A 9,757-nucleotide genomic window follows, 5' to 3' on the forward strand; every position below is an offset into this window, starting at 1 on the left:
TCAAGTGCAAATAAAAGGCACGATAGAAACGAGTTTGTTCTCTTTGGAGGAAAAAGGAAGACAAGAAAAACCAACCATCAAGCTCTACAAATGTGGTGGCGATAGTTCAAAGATTAAAGTGCTCTTCTTGGTTGCTTTAGATAATAATTGTTTTTAAGATAATAGGAGTATGAATTTTGCTTGCTCCTTTCATTATTATCCATATATAGCGTAGTTTGATACTTACATGCAATGTGGTGATGGGCTAGAAGTTCTTAGGGATGATTATTCTTGTCTTGTAATTACTATTGGTATTGTGAAAGTTAGAATGTCAATGACATTTTAAGGAGCAGTTGCAGGAACTTCTTGACAAGGGGTTTATCAAGCCGAGCATATCACCCTAGAGAGCGCTAGTGTTGTTTATAAAGAAGAAGGATGGGTCGATGAGGATGTGCATCAACTGCAAAGAAATTAATAAAGTGACAGTAAAGAATAAGTACCTGTTACCCCGAATTGACGATCTGTTTGACCAATTACAGGGTACACAGGTCTTCTCCAAGATTGATCTACGATCCGAGTATCATTAGTTGAGGGTTAAATCAGAGGATGTACCAAAGACAGCCTTCCACACTAGGTATCGCCACTATGAATTTCTGGTTATGCCTTTTAGATTGACCAATACTCTTGCAGTATTCATGGACCTTATAAATAGGGTGTTTTATGAGTATTTAGATCAGTTCGTGGTTGTATTCATCGATGGCATCTTGGTTTATTTGAGGAATCCTGAGGAGCATGCAATTCATTTGAGAGTAGTACTCTAGGTACTTAGAGAAAAGAAGTTGTTTGCGAAGTTCAAGAAGTGCGAATTCTAGTTAGAGCAAGGGGCATTTCTGGGACATGTGGTATCTAGGGAAGGTGTTTTAGTGGACCTGAGCAAGATAGAAGCGGTATTTGATTGGGTGAGATCGAAGAATGTGCATGAGGTTAGAAGTTTCTTAGGTTTAGCAAGATATTACTACCAGTTGGTAGCATATTTTTCTAGACTATCAGGTCTGATGACATGACTCACGAGGAAGAATATGAAGTTTGAGTGGAATGATGAGTGCGAGCAGAGTTTTTAAGAACCGAAGCAGTGTCTAGTTACTATCCTAGTAATGATCATTCCATTAGGAGAGGGTGGATTTGTGATCTACAGTGACACATCTCAAAAGGGACTCGGGTATGTCTTAATGTAGTAGGGAAATGTTATTGCGTACGTTTCTCACCAACTTAAGGAGCACAAGAAGAATTATCTGACGCATGTCATGGAATTGGCAACAGTAATCTATGCATTGAAAATTTGGAGGCACTACCTATACGGTGAAAGGTACGAGATCTTTTCCGACCACAAGAGTCTTAAGTACTTTTTCACTTAGAAAGAGTTAAACACGAGACAGCGGAGGTGGCTTGAGTTGATAAAGGACTATGACTACCATTAGTTACCACCCAGGAAAGGCTAATATGGTAGCTGATGCTTTGAGTTAAAAGTTAGTGCCTGCGTTAGTCTCAGCAGTTGGAGTTCAACATCAGATCAGGATGGACCTGGAAAGGTTGGGTGTAGAATTAGTGGAAGGAAATCACCAGGCGTTCATTGCTATCCTAGTAGTGCAACTGACTTTATGGGAAAGGATCAGGACGACTCAGATTAAAGATACATAGTTGGCAGATATTGTGAGTGGAATACAAGATGGGTTGAATGTAGATTTCAATGTCTCAGATGACGGGGTGTTGAGATTTCATACCAGAATATGTGTACCGAATGATGCTGAGATTAAACAAACCATCTTGGAAGAGGCACATTGGTCTCTATATACAATTTATCTAGGGAGCACAAAGATGTACAGGGATTTACGAAAATCTTTCTGGTGGTCTAACATGAAAAGAGAGATCGCTTGTTTTGTTGGGCAGTGTCTGCAGGTGAAGGCCGAGCACTAGAGGCCAGCATGACCATTGCAACCACTTCTCATTCCTAAGTGGAAGTAGGAGCACATTTCCATGGACTTTGTCATGGGATTGCCATCGGCACTTCAGGGATAGAATGCTATTTGGGTAGGTATTGATGGGTTGACGAAGACTGCGCATTTCATTCTGGTTAAAATCAGTCATTCTATGAATAGGTTGGTAGAGCTTTATGTGCAGGAGAGAGTCAGATTGCACGGGGTACCTATGTCTATTGTTTCAGATAGGGACCCGCGGTTTACTTCTTGGTTTTGGAAGAGTCTAGAGGAAGCATTGGGAACTCAACTCACTTTCAATTCTACTTTTCACCCACACACCGATGGTTAGTTAGAGAGGACTATTTAGATTCTAGAAGAAATGTTGTGGGCGTGCGTACTAGATTTCGGGGGTAGTTGGAATTAATATCTACTGTTAGTTGAGTTCGTATACAATAACAGTTATCAGGCCAGTATTAGGATAGCACCATATGAGGCATTGTATGGTCGGAGGTGCCAATCTCTGTTGTATTGGGATGAGGTTGGTGAGCGACAAATTTTAGGGCCGGAGCTTATTCAGCAGACCTCTAATAATGTTCAATTTATTAGGGAAAGAATAAAGACAACTCAAAGTCAGTAGATGAGCTATGCAGTTACATGCCGGCGAGAGTTGGAGTTCGAGGTAGGTGATGCCATATTTTTTAGGATTGCTCTCATGAAAGGGGTAATGAGATTTGGAAAAAAAAGGGGAAGCTAAGTCCTAGATACATCGGGCCATTTGAGAGAGTTGGTCTGGTGGCGTACAACATTGCTTTACCTCCAGCATTGTCTAGGATTCACAACGTGTTCCACGTGTCCATGCTAAGGAAGTTCATTCTGGCTCCTTCGCATGTGATCAGTTACGAGTCTTTAGAGCTTGGGGATACGTTATTATATGAGGAGATACTGGTTCATATTCTAGAATATAAGAAACAGGAGCTTCATACTAAGAAGATTTCTCTTGTAAAGGTACTTTGACGTAATCATGTAGTGGAGGAAGCATCATGGGAATCAGAGACAGAAATACGTCAGAAGTATGCACAACTATTTGGAGAGGCTCAGCATTAAAATGGTAAGTAGAGCTGTAGGTAAGAGTTGGTTTTGTATATAGGTTTCTTAAAGTAGGTTTGTTTAGCTGTATCAGTTGTTTATTGTTTTGCTTATGGATGGTCTCGGGGAAAGTTTTGTATGGATATTGTAATCTCTCGAGACAGTATATGTAACCACGGTATTCCGAGGAAAATTTTGTATGGATATTGTAATCTCTCGAGACAGTATATGTAACCACAGTATCCTTCGCCATGAATGAGGGTATTTAATAAATTTGGGATGGGGCTACTATGTGGGTGGCCGCCGGCTCTTCCTAAAGTCGGATCAGCAGATCGGCGATAATTCAGGGGATGTAATGGAAATCAATTAGCAAATTTTGAGGAGAAAATTTTTATAAGGGGGGGAGATTGTAGAAACCCAAACCTGAAAAATAAATAAATAAATAAGAAAAAAAAAAGAAAATTTAAAAAAGGGCAAACAACATGCCTCGTCGAAAAATCTTTTGTTTTTGTCGACAAGTGGTCTTCTGTGCTTCATCAACGAAATTCAAGCGTCATCGACAAAGAGATCTCAAACGATAGCAAAATATCAGACTTAAGGTTTGTCTATGAACCCCTCCTTCATTGACGAATATCCTTCTGTGGTTCGTCGACGAAGGTCCTATTTTGTCGACGAATCGTGCTGGGTCAAAGGGGTATAAATAGAATTTATGTTTTCTTCTTCATTAATAAATCAATCTCTCTCTCTCTCTCTCTCTCTCTCTCTCTCTCTCTCTCTCTCTGTGTGTGTCTCTCTCTCTCCCTCTCTCTCTTTCTAACACGCGCCCTACACTCTCTCTCTTTGATTTTCTCGCCATTCGTCGCCAAATTTGACGATTGAAAGCCGCTACGAGGATCTAGGAAAAATTCTCTACAAGTCTAGTGGAGTGGATTTTTTATCGGGGCTTTCCAGGCACCACTCCAAAATCAGGGTAAGTAGGGTATTTTAGGGTTTTATTGTTGATTTGGAGTATATGAGGCTCAGGGAATGCTGAACGAGAAGTATTCTATGAGTTGAGTTGATTAATTTGGGGAAAGTGTAATTTCAGGGTTTTGATCTTTGAACGCCGCAGGGCGGGGATTTAGGGTTCCCAGTAAGTAAGATAAAGGGATTATATTATGTCAGTTAATTTTGAATTATGGACCAATTTAAAGGCAATGTATATTTTCAGAAATGGTATATGTAATTTTTTGAATAAATTGAGTATATGAAAAGAATGGTTTTGACTGTTGTATGTTTTGGGAAAAATTAACGTGATTGGTTTGAAATATGCTATTTTCTATAAAATAAATAGTTTAAGTTAAATAAAACCATTAAGATGCTGAGACCCTATTTTCAGCAATTTATGTCTTTTCCCATTAGTTATTTTATTTATGGTCATTAGATAAAAATTGTGGGCATGAGAATAGTTTTTAAATGGTCTATATGAGCAGAATGATTTTTACTAGTATTATATAGTAATATGATGGCCGGGGGCCAAGATTTAATGTGACGGCCGGGGGCTGAGATTTAATATGACGACTGAGGGCCAAGATTTGATATAACGGCCAGGGGCTGAGAGTTATTAAATGACATGTTTTTTATGAAATGAGATATAATACAATTTTATTATGTAAATTGGCATATATGATTCTAGAGCCCTACGGATATGAAATGTGATGTTATGAGCACAGTACGGTAGCTATATGTTGGCAGGGAGTGCAACCACACTGGGATGATAGTGTGATGATGGATAGACGATTTGGTGACCTGGGCCATAGTACTACTTCGAGGTTTCTACCGGGATCCCCATCCGAGGTAGTTTCTGGACGACCATAGGTAGGCGCGATCGTACTTACTACCTTTACTGACTTAGCTATGGTCAACTTGCCAGGAGCTGAGTCCAGCCTTCGGACCGCATAACTCGTTATGGGGGGAAGCATGTCGTATGAGTAAAATATAGCGTGATGACGCTAATACAACAGTCTAGATTGTATCTTTTATGCATATATGGGAAAATTTACTATAAAAAGGCTATACTGAGCCGACAATTTATTATTCAGGATTATGTATTTTTAGTATACAGTTTAAATGTTATTTCATATACAGTTGAATAATGGAAGTTTTATATTCACACGAGAACTCATGTGAGCCACACACTGATAGTAATATAATCCGTCTTACTGAGAAGTGTCTCACCCCATTATATAAATTATTTTTCAAGTCCTCCATGGAACCATACCTAGCTTACCTTGGAGCTAGGATTAAACTTCTAGGAGTGGTTATCAAAACTGGTGAGATACCAGATGTCTTCTTTTGTTATTTTTGGAATGTAATATGTAGACAGATTGTGTATGTGTGTATTTGGGAACAGATAAAACTCTGGTAAAGTGGTTGGATGTTTTAGAACTCTTCCGCTGTATGGTTTAATTTTTGTAATGGCAGGTGCACCTAGGATGCCCTGGTTAGGGCGAGTTGCATTTATATATGCTTCAGTTGGTATCAGAGTGTTTATATGTTACACTAGCACCCCAGGCCCTCGTGGTTGGTCAGGGTGTAAGGACCTGAAGAATAATGGTATTTAAATAATAAAAAGGGAAGGAAATGGGAACAGAAACAGAAGGAGGCAGCAGACTTTGTCGACGACGTTGCACTTTTGGATGTAATAACCCAAGGAATTTTCTCATGGCCTTATCGACGAACACAGGGGATTCGTCGACAAGGGTTCAAAAGGGTCTCGTCAATGAGGGCATGTTTTGTCGACGAGAAGATACTGAGAGGATGTTTTGGGCGATTCTGAATTTCATCGACGAAGGGGAGAGTATGTCGATGAATTACTTCTTAGACTCGTTGATGAGATGATGTGACTCGTCGATGAAGGCTGTAGTATAAATAGTGTAACCCTCGAATTTTTACACAGGATTTTCAACAGAAACTCTCTCTCTTCTCTCTTTACAGTCTCTTCTCCATCCCTTTTCGATTTTGGCCCTGTTAGTCATCAAATCAACGATCTAAGGCCACCATGACGCTTCTAACGAAGTTCTCTCCAAGTTTACTGGGGCGGATCGTCGGTGGGATCGAGTTGAATTTCTCTCCAGGTTCAGGGTAAGGTCTTTTATTTGAAATCAGGCTTTCCAGTAGTTGTAGGAAATGAAGTAGACAGAGAAACAATGATGTTTTGTTCTGGTGAATTTTGTTTTCAGGAAGTTAAGTGGGAAACCCTGCGGGTGTAGGACCGATATCTAGTAGGGGCTTTCCAGTAGTCAGGTAAGGGAAACATGTTATGCTAGGAAACTTCATTATGATTTCAATATAAAATATAAGTTGTTATCAAGTTATTATTCAAATTATATATACGGTTTTCAGAGCATGACTATAATATTATTTATTAGCGTGGCTTGAGTTGATTAGAGTACAGTACCATATTTATACAAACCATGAATACTATGTTTAAAGTTTATGAACAGAAATACCATGATATTTATGTGTTTATAAAATAAAGAACTTTCAGTATACAGTATACTCAGAAAAATATATTTTCAGTAATTTTAGAATAATCATTTTTTTTTCAGTACCATAACGCCCCAATATTTAGTTAAACAGATAATAGTCCAGTTATACAGAAATCATATTTTCAGTTAGTTAATTTAGAACTTCAGATAAATTCTATGGGGTTATGGTTATTTCAGAAATAATGGTAAAATAGTATGTTAAAGATATCAACTACTTGTATAGTATCAGACCCTGATGGATCAGATTCAGTAGAGCACGATACCGTAGCTACAGATATTCAATTCAGAGTGCAACTACTTTACTTAGATAGTAAGTGGTATGAGGTCGATTGTGCCCACGTCGGGATAGGCTCTCCATCATATATGGATTGAGGGGGCCAATCAGACTGTCGGAGTTCAATTGACTTACCCTGGTCGGCCAATCAGGATAGGTCCCGCCTTTGAGCCGCATAACCCTGTCATAAGGGGTTAAATCATGACATACAGCCATCTAGGGAAATTTTCTCAGATATTATAAGTATAAGTAGATTTCCAGAAATAGTAGTAGTATTATGAAAAGTAAATTTATATAATTTTAATATATGTTATTTATACCAGCATTTACAATTTCAGTTATCCATGATATTATTTTTAAATCATATTATTTATACAGAAATATAACTCAGTAGCCACACACTAGTAAAAACATGTTTCGACTTACTAAGCGTTGTCTCACCCCAGTGTTGAATTATTTTTTTTCAGGTGAACTAGCTAGGCGAGTGGATCAGGTTTGGAGGTAAAGGGGTTGTTAGTCTGCCCTGTTAAGGGTGAGTAGTATTTTTATATGCCCTAACGTCAATAGGGAATAGTTTTGAGGAGAACAGTGATATATGTATAATTTATGGGATATTTAGATGCTCTGGTATTGTAATTTATGTGGTTATGTTTATGTATGTGGCTTCCCACTGTTTAGGTTAATGTTTGGTATTAAAATAGGGGAAAAGATTTTATTTTATTAGCAGGATGTTACACGGGGCGCTACAACTCAAATTGTGTTGCATGAGTAATGAATATGTTGCTATATAAATAAATCTATTAGAATATTTTATGATGATACAAAACAAGTATGATTTTATAATGATTTTTGGAAATGTTATGAATATTATGAAATTATGATATGACAATATTAAGCTAAATTTATGATATGACAGTATTCAGCCAGATTTATGATATGACAGTACTCAGACATATTTATGAGATGACAATATTCAGCCAGATTTATGATATGACAATATTCAAATAGATTATGAATATGACAGGTTTTATGAAAATGAGATTAAGTTACAATTTTATTATATATATGAACAACATTATATGGTAGAAGAACCCTAATGGACCAATTATGTTTAGAGCATGGTACCGTAGCAAATATGATATAGTCAGTGCCACCACACTGTTCAGGAAGGGTTGGTGTATGGATAGTCGATTCAGCCAGTGAAGAGTAGAGTACCCCCTGGTAGTCTAGACTAGGCTAGGTAGCTAATCGTACTTATGGACGCATTATGTTTGGCTTAGCGTGGTAGGCTAGCCATCGCTAAGTCCCGCCTATGAGCCGCACAACTTGATCACATTGGGTTATTACATGATATCAGATGAATGTCCATTCAAGGGAAAATTCTTTTATGTATAGATATAACATATGATTTGTATATATAGAGAAACTTATTACGATAAAGTATGTTTATGTTGAAAAGTATGTATTTTCCAAACATATATATATATATATATATATGACTACATATTTATATGATTTATCAATTAAAGTTAATTACTTACAGGATATGTTTATGATACACAAAAACTCATGTTGCCACACACTGACTATTATCTATTTTTTCTTACGGAGAGGTGTCTCATCCCAATAGCTTTAACATTTTAGGAAATCCAAAGAACCAAGCCTAAAGAGCTCCAGGGCATGGCTTAGATATTGTAGTTCAGAGTAAGTAGTGGCGAGACATGGATATGTTTTGTGTATCATGAGATGTATTATGGATTTTGGGGATTTATGTATGTAATTATGGTGACATTAGAACTCTAGTATTGTATTCGGGGTTTATATATTTATGCTTCTGTTGTGTTGTTTAATATGAGTTATGGACAGGTGTCCTGGTACTCCAATTTGGGTATGGTTCGGTATAGTTATGGTATCATAGATTATGTATGGAGACTAGCACTCTGGGCCCCACTGAGTTCGGGGCGCTACAATCATAACTTCATCATTTTCTCAACATATAATTCGTCATAAATCTCATCAATATTCGAAATCAAATACATCTCAAATATAACATCGTAAAATTCCAATTTTCTCAATTAGGCAACAAAATTAAATAAACTCATGCCACAAATTTATTCAATAATTATAATTTTACAAAATTGACTGCAGAATTTTCAATATATATATATAATTAGTAAATTTAGTTAAAACACGGGTAAGATCAACTCCCTGTTTTTAGATTTAATTCCCCAATATGTTTAAATACCCAAATATGATCAAATTCCTACAGTAAAAACTTTGGAATTAAATTAACTGCATAATTTTCAAAATAATAATAATAATATAATTAGTAAATTTAATTAAAACGTGACTATGATCAACTCCCTCTTTTTAGATTTAATTCCCCAATATATTTAAATATGCAAATATGATCAAATTCCTGTAGTTTAATTTAATTCCAAAGTTTTTCCAAAAACCTAAGCATATGAAAATAATTAAATTTACATAATCAATTAAAAGCAAGCATATTTAAAAAAAAAAAAAAATCAGAACATGGATATAATTAATTTCACATACTCAACTTAAATCGGGCATATTTTAAATAACATAAAACTAATTAAATTTACATACTCAAATTTAATCGAGAATATTTTAAAATAAGTTTGACATAATCTAGTCCACTTATTTAACTTTGGATTGGTGTCTACAACGTACAAATGACGAAATTTCCACGGTTAGATCCTTAGTGGGCGAAATTGGAACTCAGAGATATTTTCTGTTCTTCAATTGACGCATGTTTCGCTGAAAAAAAAAATTGAGAGAGAGAGAGAGCAAATGGAGGAGAGCGAGGGAGACTAGTGAGAGAATGCAGGAAGGGGGGTTGTTTCTTAGTTTAAAGCTTCAGGATACTTATATATATAAAATTTAATTAA

The 9,757-nt window shown here is 36.6% G+C and overlaps 1 protein-coding gene across 1 annotated transcript in view; it reads left to right on the forward strand.

Annotated features, from left to right (window-relative positions):
* The window catches only part of LOC131152960 (uncharacterized), a 69,412-nt gene extending 61,771 nt beyond the window's left edge, over window positions 1–7,641 (forward strand). Inside the window, exon 9 of the transcript XR_009136133.1 lies at window positions 7,313–7,641. The gene's annotated coding sequence lies outside the window, so the exon portion shown is untranslated. The remainder of the gene's footprint in view (window positions 1–7,312) is intronic.
* The last annotated feature ends 2,116 nt before the right edge of the window (window positions 7,642–9,757 follow it).

The sequence above is a fragment of the Malania oleifera genome, chromosome 4 (assembly GCF_029873635.1).
Source record: "Malania oleifera isolate guangnan ecotype guangnan chromosome 4, ASM2987363v1, whole genome shotgun sequence".
Taxonomy (NCBI): Eukaryota; Viridiplantae; Streptophyta; class Magnoliopsida; order Santalales; family Ximeniaceae; genus Malania; species Malania oleifera.